The sequence below is a fragment of the Eptesicus fuscus genome, chromosome 8 (assembly GCF_027574615.1).
Source record: "Eptesicus fuscus isolate TK198812 chromosome 8, DD_ASM_mEF_20220401, whole genome shotgun sequence".
Classification (NCBI taxonomy): Eukaryota; Metazoa; Chordata; class Mammalia; order Chiroptera; family Vespertilionidae; genus Eptesicus; species Eptesicus fuscus.
Window position 1 is genome coordinate 13,484,295 of NC_072480.1, and position 22,743 is coordinate 13,507,037.

The window sequence follows — 22,743 nt, forward strand, 5'->3', positions numbered from 1 at the left end:
GCCGCACACCCCAGCACCGGGCCGGGGGACCTCAGGCCATGCACCCCAGCACCGGGCTGGGGGACCTGAGGCTGTGCCCCCCACCCCCCACCCAGAGAGGCTTGATGGGGGTGGAGCCGGCTGGGTCTGGGTCTCCTGCGTTTTCGAAGCACGTGTGAGTGGTGGGCGGGGACTTGACTCTAGGTCCCGTGGTGTGCCCCAGACTCTGACAGGAGGGAGATTTTCATATACATTTTACTAATTTTCTTTCATCTCTGACACTTCTATTATAGAGAAAGGGCAAATATCAATATTAAAATATTTTCTCTAATTAATTCCCTTTTAATGTGCATGAATTTTGTGCACCAGGCCACTAGTAGGTATGTAAATGGCCACCAAGTACATGAAAGGATGCTTGACATCATGAAAGTCACAATGAGATACAATTTCACATCAACTAGGATGGCTACAATAAAAACAGATGGGAACTTTCTCTTCCTACAGCTGTTGTTACACACAGTTATGAGGTCAGATGGGCAGCTGTTGTCTTGCCTGCAGCCTGAGGAGGAAGCCAAAGCACAGTGGAGAGCATTGCTGCAGGGCAGAACAGGTGAATACATCCTAACTAACGTAATTAAAAAGAACTACACAGTTCCTGAAGGTAAGCTTTATAATAGTCCTACTTTTTAATCCATAATTTGGGAAGGTAGTCTTTGTCCTCTTCTATCTCCCTTCTCTCCACGAAGAACTCTTTTTTTATCTTTATTGCTCCAAAGCAATGTATTCTCATTGGCAAATGTAACCATAATCTTTTTAACAGTGGAAATAATTTCATCATTCCTTTTATATGTGTTAGAGGAGCTAGGGGATGAAAGCAGGGTAAGCAGGAAGCCAGGGTACTGTAGGAAGAGGAGGGGAAAAGAAAAGCAAGTAACAACTAGGCAAGAGGAACGTAACAGAAGATACTGTTTTCTTTCTTTCTCTTTCTAAGTTGTTGATGGATTTATAAAGTCCTTTGACCAAAAACAAACAAACAAACAAAAACTTAGGACAGAAAAGGCTAGGTAAATTGCAGTATAGTACCATTAGTCAAGCTATGTGAGCAAACATTCTATCATTGTATTCAGGTCACATTATCACTAAAATCAGTCTTCAGAGAAGCCTTCGAAAAGTTCCTGGTTTGTTAAGATTTTTGACATTTAAAACTTAATTGTAAGAATGCCTTATAAATTATGCTAATGGAAATAATCCTTGGGGTTTTTGTTAGACTAAATATTTATTTGTAACTACTTGACTGAACATGTAGAAGTTTGAAAGGGCTCATTGATGAATTCATTCACGTAGCAGTAATAAACCCTTATACTTGCACAGTGTTTTAAAATTTTCAAAGTGTTCTCACAAAGCAATCTTGTTAGGTAGAAATCACAGAATTATCTATCAGAGCTCAAGGTCAGAGTAGGAATACTGAGTTCAAGTCCAGCTGCTCTGATTAAAAACCACATCTGCTATTCATTACACCATTTATCTCTTCTAATTCAGACACATTAGGTAAAATAACATGAATATTAATACTTACCTTTACAACTTTTCATTTCAATATGTTTTAACATTCTTAAGGGGGTGGGAGATAAGGACTAAACTTCTTGTTCTTTAATGTTTCCATTCATTAAAAGTCAAAATAATATATAGAAAAATAACCACCAGCATCACAAGGAAACACTATCCAAGGTCTGAAGATTAAAAAAATAAAAGAGCAATAGGCTAAAATTTTTTTTATCAATCTCTGAAAAGTAAGAAGGGATTCCGATAAAGGAACAAAACCACATATTATTTATTTGTTATTTTTTGTTTCCCCCTAATAATTGGACCACTTATTGGAACAAGAAATGATTTCTTAATATACTATAACTATTATCCATGGAGATATGGTGAATAGGTACCAATTCAAGCAAGTCAATAGTATTCAAAACACATCAAAGACTTGATATATAAGTAGTCTCAAAAATGGCTCTTGGTCGAACGTTTAAAGATTGTTCTTTAATCTCACACTGAGATTAAAATCTTACCAGTAACAATGTGGCTCCAAAGGCAAAGCAAAAAAAATCATGGGTCCTGCCAGACGAGCCTCATTCATGATGCTGCCATCTGGTACTTTTATTTTATTTTTTTTATTTTTTATTGTTTTTGAAGTACAGACTAAGTTTTTAATCCATGTACTTAAATACCAATCTGGGCAACAGCAAAATGAGAAGCTTACATACTCAAAAAGTACTTTTTTTTTAATACAACCAAGACATTTTTTAATACACGAGTAAGACAAGTGAAAAGCTAGTCATTGTCTCCTTAGAAGCTAGACCTTGAATTTAAAAACTTTTCACTGTTTCTTGTTTTCTCTGTTTAGGACTTTCCTTTATCATAATTCTCTTTCTTTCTTTCTGCCAGTCTACGGCTAAAATTAAAATTTACTATCAGATTTACTGAGTCTGTCAGTGTAAGATATTTCAGCTTATTTCCATCCACACCATGTACACATCACAGATTTATCACTGTGGTTCAAAATAACTGAATATTCTAAAGTTTCTTTATTCCAAAAAAATATAAATTATATAGCTTTTTTAGGCTTTAGGTATTTTCAACACAAAATGGTAGCATCATCCGTCCTGTCCACACCATAGGACTGCTCTGAAGAGGAAATAAAACTGGAGAGAGCAACCTGAAAGGACACCCACGTTCTCTGTATACCTTTGTGGACACAAATACACACACACACACCCCTCATACTATTTCCAAGATTTGGGGGAAGTTGTGAGGGGCATTCTAGAAAGTGTGATGCCCCCCCACATTAAAATGAGCTCACAAAAAAATAAAAAAGGCCAAACATGCAAATCATTAAGAGCTTCAATTGAAATCACAAAGTATATACATGATCAAAAAGGTGAAGACTGACCAACGTATACATTTCTGCATTTAATTAAAAAACAAAACAAACACAAAAGCTTCCAGATCAGTGATATTTCCACTTCTGAGAATGATTCGGTCCAATTTGAGAATTTCATTATTTCTAGCAATACGCCGCCGTACAATCCAGCAGAGGAATTCACTCAGTACAGATGAGAACACACCTGCATTCTAGGCTTTTCCTGCAGGCCACGTGGAAGGTGATACTGTCTAAAGTTGCTAAAGGATTCTTCTTGCAATGTCTCAAATATATATTTTTATCTATAAGAAACGTCCTATTAGCACCTTAGGCTCAAGTAAAAAAAGTTTTTTGGCCCAGAATTCTAGTCTCCCTATACAACCTCCTGGTAATTCTCGTGTCCTTGCCAGAAAATTATGCATCGAAATACAGTGTAACAATTCTGGCATCATTTACATCTTTGAACGAGTCCATTACCTGGAATGGTTCAATAAATAGTTTGAGTTCATTTAATAACACCCCCTAGCGATTTCATAACGGGGTCTTTAGAGAAAACTGGAAGTAGGATTTCACCAAATAACTCTGGATGGCAACATAGATGTCTCCGGGCAGCGAATGGCAATCTGGGATGTATAAACAGAATTAAATGCTATCGATAATCCACGTGAATGCCAAGGAAGCGTGATTCAAAGCAAGCTGAGCAGCACACAGCGGATCACGGTGCACCTGGTAGGGGCTGGTCCGGCCTATGGCGCTGGCTCCCCCTGCAGAGAGGCCACACCCGCCTCTCCTCACAGCTTCAATGAGATGCCAACACTTTTTTGGGGGGAAACGAAATACATTTTAATAGAAAACAAAATACAAAATAACTCTCTTCAGAACCCCCCCCCCCAGAAAGATTTAATCCCTTTTCCACAAATCAGACCTCGCTCTGTCCTCGGGGTTTTTGGATGCGTGCATTCGCACCTACAGTTTGTCTCACCAAGTGTTCGTCAAGCTGCCTTTGCGATGCAGGAGGCGGGAGCAGTGACCTCCAGGAGCAAAAGGCCGAAAAGCCACCCTCTGACCAAATGCCCGCGGGGGAAGCTGCCTCGGGACTGGTCACCTCACACTGTTTTCATTTCTTTCCGACATTGCGGGGCGGGGGCGGGAGGCTTGTGCACGGAAGTGAGCCACGAGGTCTGCTTTCCCCATCCCTGCACGAGCCCGAGGCTTTCTCCACCGGATGCACCCACTTCCAGGAGCACGTCGGGGGAAGGGGGGGGTGGGCGGGGGGTGACCCACCTGTCGCCCAGAAATTCTCCCGTTCCCACAAGACACTGCGCTTTCAGAGCCCCTGAATTCCCTGAACCCCAAAATGCCAGTGGCAGGAGCCAGACCTGAAGGTGGAGAGCGGAGAGGCGCCTCTGCCAGTGCTAGGTTTCCCCTTCTCCATAATAATAATAATTACTGTAATTATAATAACAATAATACAAATCCTGCTCTCTGCGGGGTCACGGGAAAGGAGAGGCCTTTCCCAGGATGATCCCTGCATTCCCGCCAGCGGCTGCGGCCTGCGACCCTCCTGGGACTAAAGCGGCCCCTAGACCGTCAGCAGCATCGCAGTTCCACAAACGGGGAGAGAATGAGACATCAGGGGATGCTCTCCAGAGGACACAGGGGCATCTTTGGAAGAATGTGCCCCTCACCTCCAGAGCATCTCAATTCTTGATCTTGAGTCCACTTATCACCACCACCAGTCCGTACCCCCCCCCCCCCCCCCCCCGCGTCCTCGACATTGGGGGGCTGATGAAGGGGTGACACGCTCAGGATGCCCGCACAGGACACGGGAGAGGCGGGGAGTCTTTCACAGTCAGTCAGTGATTCGATGGTAAGATGCAGCCCAGAGCCCTCGCTCCACGGCTGCCCAGTCCGTCACAAGGAGGGTAAAACCAAACTGCGGAAGCCAATTCCAGCATGTCAGCAGGACTGGATCATCTGCGATGGCTAAAAAGCATCTCCCCCAAACCTGAATAGGACATTTCCCCAAACCTAAAGATTTGTATATATTATTGCTTGCTGCTAGACAGCTCAGGGCATCTTAATCTGCATGTTATTGCCTCCTGTTGGCCAAACACCTGAACAGCTGTAAGCTATTCCCCAACCTGACAATCTCTGTAAACCCCACCCTTTGAAACCCTACCCTTTGAAGTGTATGTCTCCACGTTGCCTTAGGACAAATTGTGTTAATAAAAGCAGGGTCCTGAGTCAAGGGGTAGTCTTTAGCTCCTTTAGCTGAAGCTCCTCTGACCCCCAATGCCTTTCAAAATTATCTTTCATCTTTGGACTCCTTCTTAATCTATGCAGCAGCTCCTCTCTCCAGATTGCTGAACCCTTTGTAATGCTGGGACAAGAACCCCGGCACAAAACAAACAAACAAACAAAAAACAATGTTCCTGATTTCCCTGCGTGATTCCCGTCACCAGGAGGAGGTTGCAGGCCCTGAACGTTGCTCATCTGCCCCGTGTACTTGCCCACGAGCTGGCTGAGGAGCCGTCGGCGCCCCGCTGCAGAAGCTGTTGGGGTGTCCCGGATGCGCACTGAGTTGTCCATGGACCTGAGGCCACCCGGCTGCTGTCGGGGCTGAAGATGAGGCTGGTGATGTTGTCCGTGTGGCCACGCAGCTCCTTGTAGAGGGTCCCCGAGGCCAAGCCCCACAGCTTCAGCAGCTGGTCCTCGCCCGCCGACGCCAGGTTCTCTCCTGTTGGGAGAGAAGGCGAGAGAGAGCACGGGCCCTGGTGGCCTGTGAACAGCCCCACCGAGTTCCCCCGCTGGGCGCTCCACAGCAGGACGGCCTTGTCGGTGGAGCCCGTGGCCAGGTAGTTGGAATTGGGGTGGCATCTGACACAGTCCACGTCCGCCAGGTGGCCTGCCTATATCCTCAGCGGGTCCGTCTGATGGAAGGACCACAGCCACACGGCACGGTCGTGGGACCTGCTGGTGAAGTACAGGCTGTAGGGGCTGATGTCCAGGTCCCACGTGGGGTAGGCGTGTCCCTGGTACAGCACAGTGTTGGTGCAGGTCCCCAGGTCCCAGTACCGGATGGACACGTCCTCGGGGCAGGAGAGCAGCCCTGAGCTGCCGGCGAGGAAGCACCTGCTGTACACCAGCCCTCAGTGTCCCCACAGGGTCTTCATCTCGGTGCCCGAGGCCGCTGCCTCCTCCTCCTCCTCCTCCTCTTCCACAAAGTCGCAAGCCAGGCGGATGCAGACAAGTCCACTTGATGGGGCTTGGATTTCAAATTTTTGGATCATAGACTCTAGAGAGTTTGATATAGGAGTTGTCAAACCCGGCGTGAGCAGCTTGCTGTCGGGGGAGATCTCGGTGGTGTTCAGAGGCTGCTCCGTGATGTAGAAGCAGATGGTGGTGAGGGACGGCGGGCCCTGACGCGCCGAATGCTCTCCTGCAGGACCTCCAGGGCGGCCTCGTTCTGCAGGATCGACCCAGCCACTGCCCTGGCTCCGCGAGGAGCTGCCGCTGGCGTAGCTGGTAGTCTGTCCTCTTGGAGTGCTGCACGTCCAGGTGAGGGCCCTGCACAGGGCGGTGTTGTCGCTTTGGAGGTAGCGGATCAGGTAGTGGGAGCTGTCTTCTTGGAGGCGGACCACGTACTTGTTGTCCAGGAAGGCGTGCAACTTGAGGTTGGACAGGATGTCCTGGATGGTCTGCGTGGCCTGCAGCTGCTCCACGACGTCCTTCTGGCTGGGCTCTGCAGGACATGCTGTGGAAGTGGCCGTAGAAGCTCTCCGCTGTGCTCAGGTGGAGGTGGAGGTAGACAAAGAGAGGATACAGGAGAGGCATCACTTCGCGGCTATGCTGGGAATCCGAATCGGTGAGGAAATTCCGCAGCCGCCTAAACTGCACTTCATACTGCTGAGGCTCTGCCTGGCACGGGGCTGCGGACACGATGTTGGCACAGCCAGACTCTGATTGGACTGTGAGGTTGGCTGCCATCTCCTTGGGGTCTGGGACAGGCGCAGGCCTTGCTTCAGGGGACCGTCGGTGTCCTCGTACTGCCGGCGTCTGAGGTAGCAGGACAGCGCCATCTGAATCTGCTCCGTGTGCACCTGTTTCATGACCTATGCATTTCATTTCTGGATTACCAAAGAGAGTCTAAAAGCTTTGTTTAAACAGAGGGGCACTGGGTCTGATCTGGCTGCGACTCAGTGATGCAATAAAACATATTTATCAACTTCCCAATAGTGACCCATCTTTTCACGATGCATTTGCCCCACTTGGTTATTAGAAGTCTCCCACTGCATTGACAACTTAGATTCTTCTTTGAGCATCCAGGCGGCCCCGGCTCCCCCCACGCCTCCGCCAGGCACCGCTGCCTCAGGGACCAGGCCGCTCCTGCTTCCGTCGTCCCTTGCTGCGAGTAGTGATAGCCAGCACACTGCTTGCTACAGGGCCCTCCCCTTCCACCATAATCACAGGAGGGCTGTGACTGGTCATCGATGCTGTAACTTGTCTGGTAGAAATCCGTGTTTGAGCTATCAAAGCCTGACATTGCAAATGATCAAACGCAAAGGCGGTGCCTGATAACCCCTGAACTCCCTCCATGAAGAACTTTTAAAAAATGTAGTATAATATATACAACATAAAATTTACCATTTTAAGTGTATAATTCAGTGGCATTAAGTGCATTCACATTGTTGTCCAACCGTCACCACTAGTCACTTGAGAACTTTTTATCATGCCAAACTCAAACTCTACCATTTAACTTGAAGAGGGACTTTAAAAAAAGATGGATAATAACAAGTGTTAACATTGGTATGGAAAAACTGGGACCTCATATTCGCTGGTGACTGTAAAATAGTGCAGCTCCTTAGTGAACTTGTCTGGTAGTTCCTCAAAATGGAAAATGTAGAGTTAACACTTCATTCTGTAATTACATTCATAGGTATATACCCAAGATAATTGAAAATATGCACTGACTGGCCAGATTATTATGATCTCTGAACACATAATAATCTGGACACTCAGTGTATATCCTATATAATAAAAGGCTAATATGCAAATTGTCCCCTTGACCAGGTGTTTGACCAGCAGGCAGGCCGGCCAACCGCCCATGTCTCCTCCCCCTGGCCAGGCTGGCCGGACCCCACCCATGCATGAATTCATGCACCAGGCCATATATATATACACACACACACACACACACACACACACACTGAGTGGCCAGATTATTATGCATTCAGAGATCATAATAATCTGGCCACTCAGTGTATGTCCACAAAAAAATGTGCACATAGAAGCCAAAACGTAGAAGCAAGCCAAAAGTGTCTTGGCACCTAAATGTTTATAAACTGATGGAAGGCTAAACAAAATGTAGTATATCCATATAATGGAATATTATCTCTATATGTAAAAGCCTAACCAACCATTACAATCAGTTGACCAGTCGCTATCATGTGCACTTGAGAAGGCTAACCCCTATTTTTGTAAAAACTACTGTTTGAAATTCTCTGCTATTAGGTGATCACTTATTCTATTATTTTTAGACAGCCCCTTACTCTGTAAATTAACTTTGCTTTCTAGCTGCTTGAATAATAGGGAAGATAAACTTGGCTGTCTGACCTTGTAGACTAGTCATCTGACGTAAGGTCTGGAAAAACCCTTATTTGGGAGACAAAGGGGGTGGAAAGATATAAATAGGAAAAGCTTCCTCCATGTTTTTGCTCAGAATTTGAAAGACTTTTTTTTTCCCTCTGAGCCCGCTGGTGTAATAATAATAAAGTGGAACTCCATCTCTCTAAGCATTGCTTGGTTTTTCTCCAGACTTCTGTAACACACTGACCACCAGGGAGCAGACACTCAATGCAGGAGCTACCCCCTGTTGGTCAGTGCACTCCCACAGCAAACCTCCCATGGCCAGCCAACCTTCTGTGTCCCTCCCCACCAGCCAGCCAGTCCTGATCGGCCCCAATCACCAGCCAGGTCGAGGGACCCCACCCATGCACGAATTCATGCACCTAGCCTCTAATTCAGTCATAAAAAGAATGGAGTTCTGATATATCCTATCTAATAAAAGAGTAATATGCAAATTGACCACACATCTGCCACACCCACAAGCCACACCCACCAGCCAATCAGGAGCAAGTATGCAAATTAACCCAACCAAGATGGCTGCAGCCATAGAGAGAGCAGAAGGCTTGGGTTTCCCTGGAAATGGAGGAAGCCAAGCTTTCTGCCTTCCCTGGTCTGCCTTGGCCTCTGCTTAAGGCTACAAAGTTTCAATTATAGAAGATAAATAAATTCCAGATACCAGGGCCTCCGCTTGGGTTGCCAGGGGGCATGGCCAGCCTGCAAACCACCACTGGCCTCTTGTCCAGGCCGCTCCATGCCCCAAGGGAACCCCCACCCTGATCCAGGACACCCTTCAGGGCAAACCAGCGGCCCCCCACCCGTGCACCAGCCCTCTATCCTATCTAATCCTATCTAATAAAAGAATAATATGCAAATTGACCATCACTCCAACACACAAGATGGCTGCCCCCATGTGGTCAAAGATGACTGCCCCCATGTGGACACAAGCTGGCCAGCAGGGGAGGGCAGTTGGGAGGAACCAGGTCTGCAAGGGAGGGCAGTTGGGGGTGATCAAGCCTGCAGGGGAGGGCAGTTAGGGGTGACCAGGCCGGCAAAGAATGAAAGTTGGGGGCAACTGGGCCTGCATGGAAGGGCAGTTAGGGGTGACCAGGCCTGCAGGGGAGGGCAGTTAGGGGTGACCAGGCCTGCAGGGGAAGGTAGTTAGGGGCAAACAGGCTGGCAGGGGAGCAGTTAGGCATCAATCAGGCTGGCAGGGGAGTGGTTAGGGGGTGATCATGCTGGCAGGTAGAAGCGGTTAGGGGCAATCAGGAAGGCAGGCAGGCGAGCAGTTGGGAGCCAGCAGTCCTGGATTGTGAGAGGGATGTACAACTGCCCATGTAGGCCCGATCATATCTGAATCGGGCCTACATGGGCAGTTGGACATCCCTTGAGGGGTCCCAGATTGGAGAGGGTGTAGGCTGGGCTGAGGGACACCCCCACCCCCCCGTGCACAAATTTTGTGCACCAGGCCTCTAGTGCTACAATAAAGATAAACCTTGAAAAACCTGATCACTGTGGCTAGGACTTCCAGTACTATGTTGAATAAGAGTGGTGAAAGCGGATAGACCATGTCATCTATATGTTAAGTGAAAGAAGCCAGACACAAAAGGCCACATATTATATGATTTAATTTCTATGAAATGTCCAGAATAGACAAATTCATAGAGACAGAAAGTAGATTAGTTGTTGCCTAGGGCTATGAAAGAGGGGAAATGCAAGTGACTGCTATTGGGTTTGGAGTTTCTTCTTGAGGTGATGAAAATGTTTTGGAATTAGATAGTGGTGATGGTTGTACAACTTTGAGAATATGCTAAAAACCTCTGAATTGTACATTTTAAAAGAATAAATTGTATGACATGTAAATTATATCTCAATTAAGAAAAAGAAAACTTCCTTAGTAAGAAACACCAACCATATACCATGATGATCAGCAGCTCCTTGAAGGAAGGGCAAAACTCATTCTGGATCGATGAGATCTAGTGAATCTTAAAAATACATATATCACTTCTAATATTAGAAAAACAATGTTCATGCTTAGCTTCCTACTATGTTGAGCTAATAAGTAAGTGCTTTATTCATGTAACAATTATATATTTGACACTAGTGGCCCAGTGCACGAAATTCGTGCATGGGGGTGTGTCCCTCAGCCCGGCCTGCACCCTCTCCAATCTGGGACCCCTCAGGGGATGTCTGACTGCTGGTTTAGGCCCGATCCCTCTCACAATCTGGGACTGCTGGCTCCTAACCGCTCACCTGCCTGCCTGCCTGATTGCCCCTAACCACTCCCTAACCACTCTGCCTGCCAATCTGCTCGCCCCCAACTGCCCCCCTCCACCGGCCTGATCACCCCCAACTGCCCCCCCTGCCAGCCTGCTCTCCCCCAACTGCCCCCCCTGCTGGCCTGCTCACCCCCAACTGCCCCCCTGTCAGCCTGCTCACCCCCAACTGCCCCCCCCCTGGCCTGATCACCCTCAATGCCCCCCTCCCACCAGCCTGATCACCCACAACTGCCGTCCCATCCTGGCCTGATCACCCACAACTGCCCTCCCCTCTTGGCCTCTAACCGCCTCTACCTTGGCCCCGCCACCATGGCTTTGTCCAGAAGAATGTCTGGAAGGTCTCCTGGAAGGTCTCCCAGTCTAATTAGCATATTACCCTTTTATTAGTATAGATAGAGGCCCAGTGCACGGGTGGGGTCCAGCTGGTTTGCCCTGAAGGGTGTCCTGGATCAGGGTGGGGGTGGCCTGGAGAGGGGCCTGTGGTGGTTTGCAGGCCGGCCATGCCCCCATTGGGGTGGGGGTCCCCACTGGGGTGCCTGACCAGCCTGGGTAAGGGGCTGAGGGACATTTTCAGGCTGGCAATGCCCCCCCAGCAGGGACCCTCACCCTGATGGTGGCATGGCCAGCGTGGGTGAGGGGCTGAGGGCCGTTTGCAGGCCCCGCCCTCAGCAGCCATCCTGGGCGACCCAAGCCTCCTGTGCGCTCAGGCCGGCTCTGTGGCCGCTGCCCACAGGCCCCTCCTTTGGCTGCCGGACTCCGGCTGGATGAGGTGGGGCTGAGGGGACTGGGAGCCACCATCTTGTGGCTGTGGGCGCCGCCATCTTGTGAGGGCATGGCAGTCAATTAGCATATTCCCTCTTTATTGGCTGTGGGCACTGCCATCTTGTGAGGGCATGATGGTCAATTAGCATATTTCCTCTTTATTAGATAGGATGATGTTGAGATATGCTCCCTCTATTCACACTTTGCTCAGAGTTTTTATCAAAAAGGGTGTTGGATTTTGTCAAATGCTTTTTCTGCATCTATTGATATAATCATGTGATATTTATCCTTCGTTTTGTTTATGTGATGTATCACATTTATTGATTTGCAAATATTGTACCAGCCTGGCATCCCTGGAATAAATCCCACTTGGTCATGGTGTATAATATTTTTAATATATTGCTGGATGCGATTGGCTAATATTTTGTTGAGGATTTTAGCATCTGTGTTCATCAGGATATTGGCCTATAATTCTCTTTCTTTGGAGTATCTTTATCTAGTTTTGGAATTAGGATAATACTGGCCTCATAAAAAGAGTTTGGAAGTGTTTCTTTCTCTGGTATTTTTTGCAATAGTTTGAGGAGGATAGGTATTAGTTGCTAGTTGAAGGTTTAGTAAAACTCTCCTGTGAAGCCTTCTGGGCCAGGGCTTTTGTTTGCTGGGAGTTTTTTGATTACTGCTTCTATTTCATCAGTAGTTATTGGCCTATTCAAGTTTTCTCATTCTCCTTGATTTTGTTTTGGGAGATTGTATTTTTTTAGGAATTATCCATTTCATCCACATTGTCCTGCTTGTTGGCATATAGTTGTTCATAGTATTTTCTCATAATCCTTTGTATTTCTGTGGTGTCAGTTGTTACTTCTCTGCTTTTGTTTCTGATTTTAATTATTTGGGTCCTCTCTCTTTGTTTCTTGATGAGTCTGGCTAATGGTTTATCAATCTTTTTTATCTTTTCAAAGAACCAGCTCTTGGTTTCATTTATTTTTGTATATATTTTTTAGCCTCTATGTTTTTTTATTTCTGTTTTAACCTTTATTACTCCCTTCCCTCTACTTTCTCAGGGATTTTCTTGTTGATCTCTTTCTAATTATTTAAGTTGTAGGGTTAAATAATTTATTATTAAATTTTCTTTTTTTTAAATGTATTTTTATTGATTTCAGAGAGGAAGGGAGAGGGAGAGAGAGAGATACAAAAACATCAATGATGAGAGAGAATCATTGATCTGCTGCCTCCTGCACGTCCCCGCCTAGGGATCGAGCCCACAACCTGGGCATGTGCCCTTGACCAGAATTAACATGGGACCCTTCAGTCTGCAGGTCGACGCTCTATCCACTGAGCCAAACCAGCTAGGGCACTTTTTCTTGTTTTTTGAGGTAGGCCTGTAGTGCTATTAACTTCCCTTTCAGGACTGCTTTTGCTGTGTCCCAGAGATTTTGGGTTGTTGTATGTTCATTTTTATTTGTTTCCAGGAAGTATTTTATTTCTTTTTTGATCTCTCTGTAACCCATTCATTGTTTAATAACATGCTATTTAGCCTCCATGTATTTGAATGTTTCTGAGTGTTTGTTATTTTGTAGTTGATTTCTAATTTCATTCCATTGTGATCTGTGAAGATGCTTGATATGATTTGAATCTTCTTAACCTTGTAGAGTCTAGCTTTGTGGTCTATCTTTGAGAATAGCCCATGTGCACTTGAGAAGAATGTATATTCTGCAGCTTTGGGTTGAAATGTTCTATAAATGTCAATTAAATCCATCTGATTCAGTGCATCTCTTAGAGTCTCTGTTTCCTTGTTAATTTTTTTGTCTGGAAGATCTATCCAGTGAAGTCAGCAGGGTGTTAAAGTCCCCTTCTATGACTGTATTGTTGTCGATCTCTCCCTTAAAGTCCTCTAGAAGTTTTTTTTTTAATTATTATATTTAGGTGCTCCTATGTTGGGTGCATATATGTTTACCAGGGTTATAGCCTCTTGTTGGATCAATCCCTTTACTATTACGGTATGTAGTGACCTTTATGGTCTCTTGTGATGGCCTTCATTTTAAAGACTATTTTGACAGATATGAGTATTGCTATCCCAGCTTTATTTTGGTTTCCATTTGTATGGAAAAATTATTCCATCCCTTCACTTTCATCCCATGTGAGTCTTTTGTTCTGAGGTGGGTCTCTTGTAGACAGCATATAATTAGGTCATGTTTTTGTACCCATTCAGCTACCCTATGCCTTTTTATTGGAGCATTTAATCCATTTACATTTAAGGTTATTATTGGTAGGTACTTATTTCTTGCCATTTTAATTCTGTATGTTTATGTTTCTCTCTCTCTCTTTCTATTTCTTCTCATTACAGTAGTCCCTTTAGCATTTCTTTCAGTACTGTTTTGGCAGTGATAAGCTCCTTTAGCCTTTTTTTTTTTTTCTGTCTGGGAAGCTCTTTATTTCACCATCTATTTTGAAAGATAGCCTTGCTAGATATAGTAAACTTAGTTTCAGATCCTTGATTTTCATTACCTTGACTACTTCATGCCATTCCCTTCTGGCCCATAGAGTTTCTGATGAGAAACCAGCTGACAGCCTTATGGAAGCTCCTTTGTAGGTAACAAATTGCTTTTCTCTAGGTGCCCTTAAGACTCTCTCTTTGTCTTTAATTTTTGGCAATTAAATTATGATGTGTCTGGGTATGGGCCTATTTGGGTTCTTCTTGCTTGGGACTCTCTGTGCCTCCTGGACTTGTGTGACTTTTTCTTTCACCATTATTTCTTCAAACACGTTCTCTATCCCTTGTTGACTTTCTTCCACTTCCACCCCTATTATACAAATATTGTTAAGTTTCATGTTGCCCCACAGCTCCCTTAAGCTGTCCTCCATTTTTATAATTGTTTTTTTTCTTTTTGGTTCTCTGATTGAGTGATTTTTTTCTACCTTGTATTCTAATTCACGATTTGATCCTTGGCGTCCTCTAATCTGCTGTGTATTCCTTTCACTGTGTTCTTTATTAGTGCTATGTCATTCTTCATAGTTACTATATCTTTTCTCATGCTGTTGAGTATTTTTGCCATCATTATTCTGAACTCTATATCTGATAAACTTCTTATCTCTTTCATTTAGCTCTTCTTCTGGAGAATTTTCTAGTTCTTTCATTTGGGGCTTTTTTTTTTTTTTTTTTTTTTGTCTCTTCATTTTGGCTGCCTGTTTGGGTTTGTGTCTATGTATTAGGTTGGTCTGATATGACTCCCAATCTCTAGTAGAGGACAATGCTGTTTTTGACTCACCTTGAGCATCTTCTTTGAAGCTATCAGCAATCCACAGCTTGTGGCTCCCTCTGCTTGGGCTGGGTGCCTTTGGAAAGGACCAAGACAGCAACCAGGGTTTGCTTTTCCTTGTCCCAGGCCCCGGATTAGATCAGGCAAAGACTCGAAGCCTCCAGAGACCCACCTCTCCCTGCAGTCCCATTGACACTCAGTCTTGATTTGCCTCAGGCTATTGACCACAGGCTTAGGTGAGAGGTCTTCCAACAGGGTGGGGCAATTGCCTTCTCCTGATGCAAAAACTGCCTGGATAGCAAAGGTTCACTGGAGAAAGATTTCCCCCACAGCATGAGGGACTGACTCAGCACATGATACCGGGGTGGCTGCCCTCTGAGCTCCAACCCCAGAGCCCCCACTCCTGGCTTCTGCTCAACACATCTCCAGTCCACTCTGCCCTCCCTCTGCCAGAGACCAAGGTGAGTGGCTGCACACAAAATTTTGTGTGTTGGCCCTTTATGAGGGTGCCTGCATTTCCAGACATCTCTCGCTGGCAGAAAGCAACCCTGTTGCTTTTCACAGCCAGATGTTATATGGGCAGCATTCTCAGTTCTGGCGCTCTCACTGGGAAGCCCAGCGTGGGGTTTAGACCTCACTGTTCTCAGTGGGAACCCCCCACAGCAGAGATATCCTTCCAGAACTTCAGCTGCTGTCTGTGGGAGCCTGGCTAGCCCCTTTGCACCTCTGTACTTCCTACCAGTCTTTATGCAGTCTCCACTTTCCATCCTTGGTTATCAGGATTTTCTCCAGCTGGTCTTCAGTTGATTTTTCAGGATGGTTTTCCTGTATTTTAGTTGTATTTACAGATTGGTCCTGAGAGACTGTCAGTGTAGCTTCCATTTATTCCACAACCATTTTGGAAAATTTCTTCTTTCTACTTTTAACATTGAAAGCTCCTCTTCCTTACTGAGCTTTTATCAAATATAACAAAAAAAAATTAGCGTTGCTTTTGCTGTATGCCAGAGAGATATGTGGAAATACCCAGTCTTTGTGTTTTGATTTGGGATCCAAATATTTGGTTTGGAGAGATAGGCTTTATTTTAAGTCTTCAGTCTGGCCCAGTGAAGGTATGGTAGCTCTTCTGCCCTTGCTATGCCAGGTACCACTTTAGACCTTGGTCCTTAACTTACTGGGTCTCTCTTTGGGTGTTTTTATGCCAGTGCCTGGACTTTTTTTTTTTTTTTTACTTATTTTTAACTCCTCGAGGGAGCACGGCCAAGACCTCTGGCTCAGCGTGGCTGAGTGCCTGGTCCGTAGAGGAGGCCAAAGTGGCCAGTGGGAAGGAGCATGAAGAATCCACGTGCTGAAAATGAGCCCTCAGACAACAGGCTTCACTTAATGCTGATTACAAATTAATTATAAATGTACTCTGATTTCAAATATAATGGAGAAGTTTAATCATTTAAAGGTGCTGAATGAAGGATCTTTTGCAAAGTAATAAGTTTTACAAATAGGTTTTGCTTTAGAAAAGCAAAATCTAGCACTATCATTTAACTTTTTAACAATTTGCTTTTTTACCTATATGGTTTTCTTAAAGAAAGGCTCACCTCGATTTACTTAGAGATGAAAGAAAGAAACCTTAGTCTTAAATTTTTATGCCTTAATTTGCCTTCCAATTAGAATTATATCTGTATTTCAATTACGTAAGCTATCTTATCTCTTTTGTTTTGGAAAAATGACAGCTGTATACTCTTAGGATGTGATAAGATTTGGGGTACATTCTTCCAATGTAATTGCACTGACCTTCTTTCCCTGCCCAGAAAACCAAATGTGGCGTGAAGCTGGAGTGAGGGTCTGGGGGCTCCAGTCTGGCTCTATGAAGGTATGGCAGCTTTTCTTGAGAAGACCCCAGGAAAGTAGTTCCTTTCAGCCTGTGTTATGAGCTAGTCAGCAATGACTCTGAAATGGACCCAAACTCTAGGGGGACTCCCCCTTGGCCTAACCTCTAGGGGTACATTAGACAAGTTGGCCAAATATTTTAGGATAGACCCTCGAGTGAGACCACCTGGGTTCTCTAACCCAAGCCTGACCAATTGGGTCAAGCTGCAGAGCCCCCTACAACAGCGGCACAGCTGCTTACCTGGGCAGGCACACTTCCCTCCTGTCTCTCCTCAGACTGGTGGTCCGGACGTGGATAATGCTGGCTGTGAGGTGTGCCTCAGTGTGGGTCAGTGGGGTGTCTGTGTCACATGGCAGCACCAGGAGTAGACTCCCTGCACTTCCCAGGTAAGGCAGCTCCAGCACTCCTACCTGATGGCCCACGGGGTCCTGAGCTGGCCTGGAAGTTCAGTGGATGGGGGATTAGATCTGTCCCAGTAGCCAGCCCCTGGGAAGGGCCAACTCACAGAAGTGGAAACAATGCATTTTATTAACAGGGTGTCCACCTCACTCTCAGGAAGCAGTTTGAGGCCAGAGACTATTGGGGGCTATGGTTACGTTTTCTGATCCTAAAACCTAGAATCTCTAAGATACCCTCCCAAGGCTTACATCACAGGGCCTGCAGTGGTTGGACATGGTGGGGACTATGATGTGTGAAAAAACTATAGACCCCGTTTTAAAGGGGCAGCCATTACAATATTGGCTTATTATGGCCATGTGGGGACCTAGGCTCTTTGTGCCAGATCTCTCTTTCTTTGAATGAGAGCTGTAACCCCAGATGTCATATGAAGTTTTCTAATTTTTAAAACACTGCATAGGCCTAACACAACAATCCAACAGGCAGGATTTGACCTGGGGGCAGATAATTTGTACCCTGTGACATAAAGAAGTAAGTCTCAGGTTAGACAGCTGGGAGCTTGTGGGCAAAGGCAATGACTGGTCAAGGAGGTGTGTGGGGCAGAGTGGTGTGGTCCATTTCTCCTTTGCCTCCTAGGGCCTCACGGAAGTGTCCACACCACACACCAGTGTGCCAGGATGGGGGCTGCCCAGCACTTGCTGACAGGAGTAGACATTAGGCAGGGTGGGCAGGCCGAATGGTGGTATTTCAGGACCACGGCGTTCAGTGCGGGCATGCTCTTGAGAGCCTTTTAGACATGACCCTCAATCTTCCATCCTTTCTCCTCACCAAGCAGTGAAGCAATATTCATTTTAAGGGAATACCTTCCAGGGGAGGGGTTTGGTCCAAACATTTTCTGGTTTCACACTAACTCGTCCATTTACAAATTGCAGAGGGAAATATCAAGCATGAAATGGGTTCCTCTTCCCCATCTGCTCCTTCACTGTCCTAGCTGAGTCTCCTGGCACCCTGATCTTTCCTCACTCCACACACCACACAGCAGAGGGAACCTCAGAGGAACTCAGCCCCCACCCCCTTTCAGAGCAGACACCTGGCCTCCTCTCCAGGCTGCATTGCTCCCAGGTTCCTCACTTTAGACACCTGGCTGGCCGGGAAGGAACTCACCCTAGTCATTTGGTACATCATGGGGACCTGGAGGACGAGGACCTGCGCACAGGTGAAAGGCAGGAGCTGAGTGTCTGTGGAGGGCGATCTCTGCCACCAAGCACTTTGGAAAGACGTGCTTACAGGCGCCAGCTGAGCAAATGCTGCACTGCTTTGGCCCCACGTCGAGCCCCTTGGGCCCTCACCTGCAAGCAGGAGAGTGAGCGCCTGTTTGGCTGACACCAGCGTACATGCTGGAGGGTGCTGAGGCATCGCTGAAGTTGGGTTTGTAGCATGCTTATTAGTGCCTATTAGCTGCACAATTGTGTTTATAACTAGCTATAGCTGGAGACCAATATTTAATTTCTTTCTGAACAGGTTGGGGTGCTCCATCTGGGGCCGTTTCCCAGGAAGTGTTAGGCATGCACTGCTCAGGAAGCCCCCATGGGAGGGACTGAGTGCTGTGCTGGGAGATGCTGCTCAATGTTACCCCAACCCAGCCCACCCCCATCTCTCCAACAGCTGGGCCTCAGCCTGGTAGAGCTTTTGCTTAGACAATGACTTCCAGGAAACGATCCTCAAATTTAAACCTCTCCAGAAAGGAGCAGGCTGATCACCCATCAGGGGATGATTTTTGCCCAGTCCTTTATCCTATATAATAAATCCTAATATGCTAAGTGTCCAACCCTTTGTTCAACCATTGGACCAGTCGCTATGATGTGCACTGACCACCAGGGGGCAGACGCTCCAACTGGTAGGTTAGCTTGCTGCTGAGGTCTGGCCGATTGGAACTGGGCTAGATGGGCCGGACACACCCTGGAGCCCTCCTGCAATTCCTCCCCAGCTGACCAACCTCCCGCAGTCCCTCCCCAGCTGGCCGGCTCTGATTGCCCCAATCAGGATTGGGCGAGATGGGCCAGACAGGCCCTGGAGCCCTCCTACAGTCCCTCCCTGGCCCCAAGCATACACTGGTGGGGTCCCTCAGCCTGGCCTGTGCCCTCTTGCAATCTGGGAACCCTCAGGAGATGTTGGAGAGCCAGTTTTGACCCGATCCCCGCAGGCCAGACCGAGGGACCCCATGGGTGCATGAATTCGTGCACTGGGCCTCTAGTTTATTTAATAAATGCATACTTTGTGCTAGGCTCTATTCTAAATGCTTTAACTAACCCTCACCAACTTCTCCATCAATTCTATTGTTATTCCCAATTTTACAAATGCAGGCACCAAGGCTTGGAGAGGTTGTCCAAAGCCATGTATCATCAGTGGCAAAGCCATCATCCACCCAGTTGCTCAAGATAGAAACCTTGGATTTGAACCCCAGGACTTCAGGCTTGGCCCCAGACTCCAGACTCTTCATGGCTGCACCAACTGCTTAGAGGACATTTGTCCATGGGTTGAGAGCAGCTAACCGTGACCTTGGCCCCATGGCAGCATGAGCTGAGACAGGAATTTTTAAGTCAGGGTAGGGTCTCTGAAGAGGATAAACTTCTGCTGCAACTGAAGGCAGCCCAAGTACCCATCCACATAGCTTCTGACAAGTAATAGGTGGTATTCTGTTTTTACAGCCACCTGACATTAGCCTCCTTGAGGTGGACAGCTTTCTCTTACCTGACCTCTGCTGGAGGCCCACTCCTTGGCCTGGATGGTGCTACTATTGGGCTCACTGAGGTTGGCTGGCTCCAGGCTGCAGCTGGCCCACCAGGAGACCTGCTCCACAAAGCAGGGAGAGAGTGGCATCTCTGCTTGCACAAATAGGATGCAGGCCAGCTCCTTCTTGGTGCCCTGGCTGGAGTTGGGTAGTGTGGCATAAACAGTGTGCAAGAAGTCTCTCACTGTTTAGTCTGTGAGAAAGCTGTTTGGATAAATTGACAATGGTGTGAGTAGGGAGTTAGCACAACTCACATTGCATTGAAATGTGGTCCCAGCAACTTTACTCTTGCTTCATAAGGTTCATCTACCATAAAGAGCCAGTTTGGTAAAGTCACAGCTAAACTGCACAGAAATTAGCTTGGATCTACGGATCCACAGAAGTTGGGGGGAAAGAAACCATGCTAGATCTGAAAGAAAACAGGCTGTGATGAAGTTGAGTAGAAAAACTACAGACATCCCAGAGGCTATTTTTCCTTAACTTCTTGGTTCAGAAATGTTGATCAGTGCTAGAGTAGAGAGGACTGGGAAAGCTGCAGAGCTGGTGTGCAGGGTGATGGGGCTTCAAATATTTATAAAGTCAACCAATTCATGGGGAGAGTCACAAGTAACAGTGATAGATGGGGGCCAGGGGGTCAAATGGTCAATACATCTGGTACAGGGCCTAAAATCCATTTCCACAACTGCACGTCACAAGCCCGAGTGACATTTGGATGCATTAGAACTATGCTTTCAATCGGAGAAACACAGAGGAAAGGTAAGAATGCCTCCCATCCCCCACTCCTAAAACCCAGCAGACAGCTTGTGGTATTAATGTCAGCGAGAGCCTGCAAGAAGGTTGAGGAAATAATAAGCATTTGAGAGAGTTGATCGTTTCCACCTTCTTGGAGGACAGCTGGACTTCTATTTATTTACTGCTTATTCAGATTGCTTCCTTATCTCCCTCCGTAATCAATAGCGATTTCTTTTTCACTCTATAATCCAATGCAGTGGTTCCTCTTCTCCCTTAGGCATTTGTAGCTGGATGGAGGCCTGGCCTGCTGCTGAGTCAGAAGCCAGCTGAGTATCCCACACATCCTGCTCTTGACCTGTGCGGGCTGGGCTTTTCCAGCAGACAGGTGCCCTTCCTGGGCCGCTGGCTCTGGGACATAGCCCTTTCCTTGTCTCTCTCGCCACTCCTTCCTCTTAGGCACAGTTCTGTGGCTGTCCACAACTCTCCCCTGTGAGAGACATGATTTGTATCATCTTTCTGCACTGCCCTGCCCCTGCCGGTTCTCTCAGAACGCTGGTTGGAATGTGCCTCTGACTTGCCTCGGGATGCCTCCACTCCAAAACCCTTCATGTCACGAAGGCCAGGTCAGGAGGCAGCAGCAGATTCCTGACTTGCTTGGCCAAAGTTCTCTGGAGGGGCACAGGCACCCAGAATTCCACTGCAGGGCCCCAGCCACCAGCACAGAACACAGATGAGGACAGATTTCATTTGTCCATAAAACTTTTACTACCCAAGCTGCTTCTTAGAATCTACAACTGTAAAAAATGAACTAAAAATGGATTTAGGATATATATATAATGAATTATAGCCTAACTCCAATGCTTGCCTTTTATTTTAGTGAGAAAAGAAATGAATGAACAAAACACTCATCAAATTGTCCTTTACTGAGGGGATCATGTGCACTTACAGGATCATGCTCCTGTGAAATGCTGACTGTCTGCGGGGGTGAATGGAGAGGTCCATACTGTAGTGTGACCCAGGGATGGGTCAAGCAACCAATCGTTCTTTTAACGCGGCACATTAAGGTAGCAGAATGAATTGGCTTGAGAGAGTTTTTCTCCACCTGAGCCTAGTCCAGTGGTCGGCAAACCGCGGCTCGCGAGCCACATGCGGCTCTTTGGCCCCTTGAGTGTTCTAACACCACTTCTTCAAAATAGACCCGCCCAGGCCAAAAACCGACTTCTGCGCATGGGCCACGAAGTTTCAATTGCACTGTACGTGCGTGCCCGCACGTGGTATTTTGTGGGAGAGCCACACTCAAGGGGCCAAAGAGCTGCATGTGGCTTGCGAGCCGTGGTTTGCCGACCACAGGCCTAGCCTATTCCTGCCCATCCACACACAGGAGGAGCTTTCCTAGATGCTGCTGGAATGTACCTCGCCGGAATAAAAGGAGTGAAGCTGATGGTGTTCCCAGACTGCCAAGCGCTCTACATTCATGATCACATTTAACCCTTTCAACAACCTTGGGAATTAAGTGCTATTATGATCCCCACTCACAGATGAGGGAGCTGGGCTCAGACATGAATGAACGTGCTTGGTGTCACTGGAATGTAAGAGGTGGCGCTGCACTGCCCTCCTGGCCACAGGGGAAGGGCAGTGGGCTGGGAGCACTCCGCTCCCCTGCCCCCGAGAGCCTTTTCCTCTTGAAATGAACGTGGGCACAAAGCGCCACAGACCACAAAGCCTCCAATTGTGCCTCATTGCCAGGCATTCCCTAGGTCCTTGTCGGTGATGGGGCAAAAGGGACTGATGTGAGTGCTCCTCTCGCACCACCCTGGAAGAGAACCCTGTCACTGCTGGCTTCGTTCCTCCAGGCCTCCCGCTCCCAGAAAGCGGTCTTTCATGCAGGACAGCGGTGAGGTGGTTCTATGGGAATGCTGACTGGGTGGGAGGCAGAGGGGAACCCTGGGGGCTGCTGTAGGTCAGGAATGTCCTGACGAAGGTGCAGAGCTTGAGGAGAGGGTCCCTGGATTGGGCGCAGAGTGAGAAGAAAGTGATAGAAGAAATGGTATTTTCCTGGGTCTTGCTGCAGACCAGCCTTTTAACTCATTTGCAGGCCAGCATGGAGAGGGCCTTCCTTTTTC

The 22,743-nt window shown here is 47.0% G+C and overlaps 1 pseudogene; it reads right to left on the reverse strand.

Moving 5' to 3' along the window:
* Positions 1-3,427: 3,427 nt before the first annotated feature.
* On the reverse strand, positions 3,428-7,008 carry LOC103304746 (TAF5-like RNA polymerase II p300/CBP-associated factor-associated factor 65 kDa subunit 5L; annotated as a pseudogene).
* Between the last annotated feature and the right edge of the window lie 15,735 nt (positions 7,009-22,743).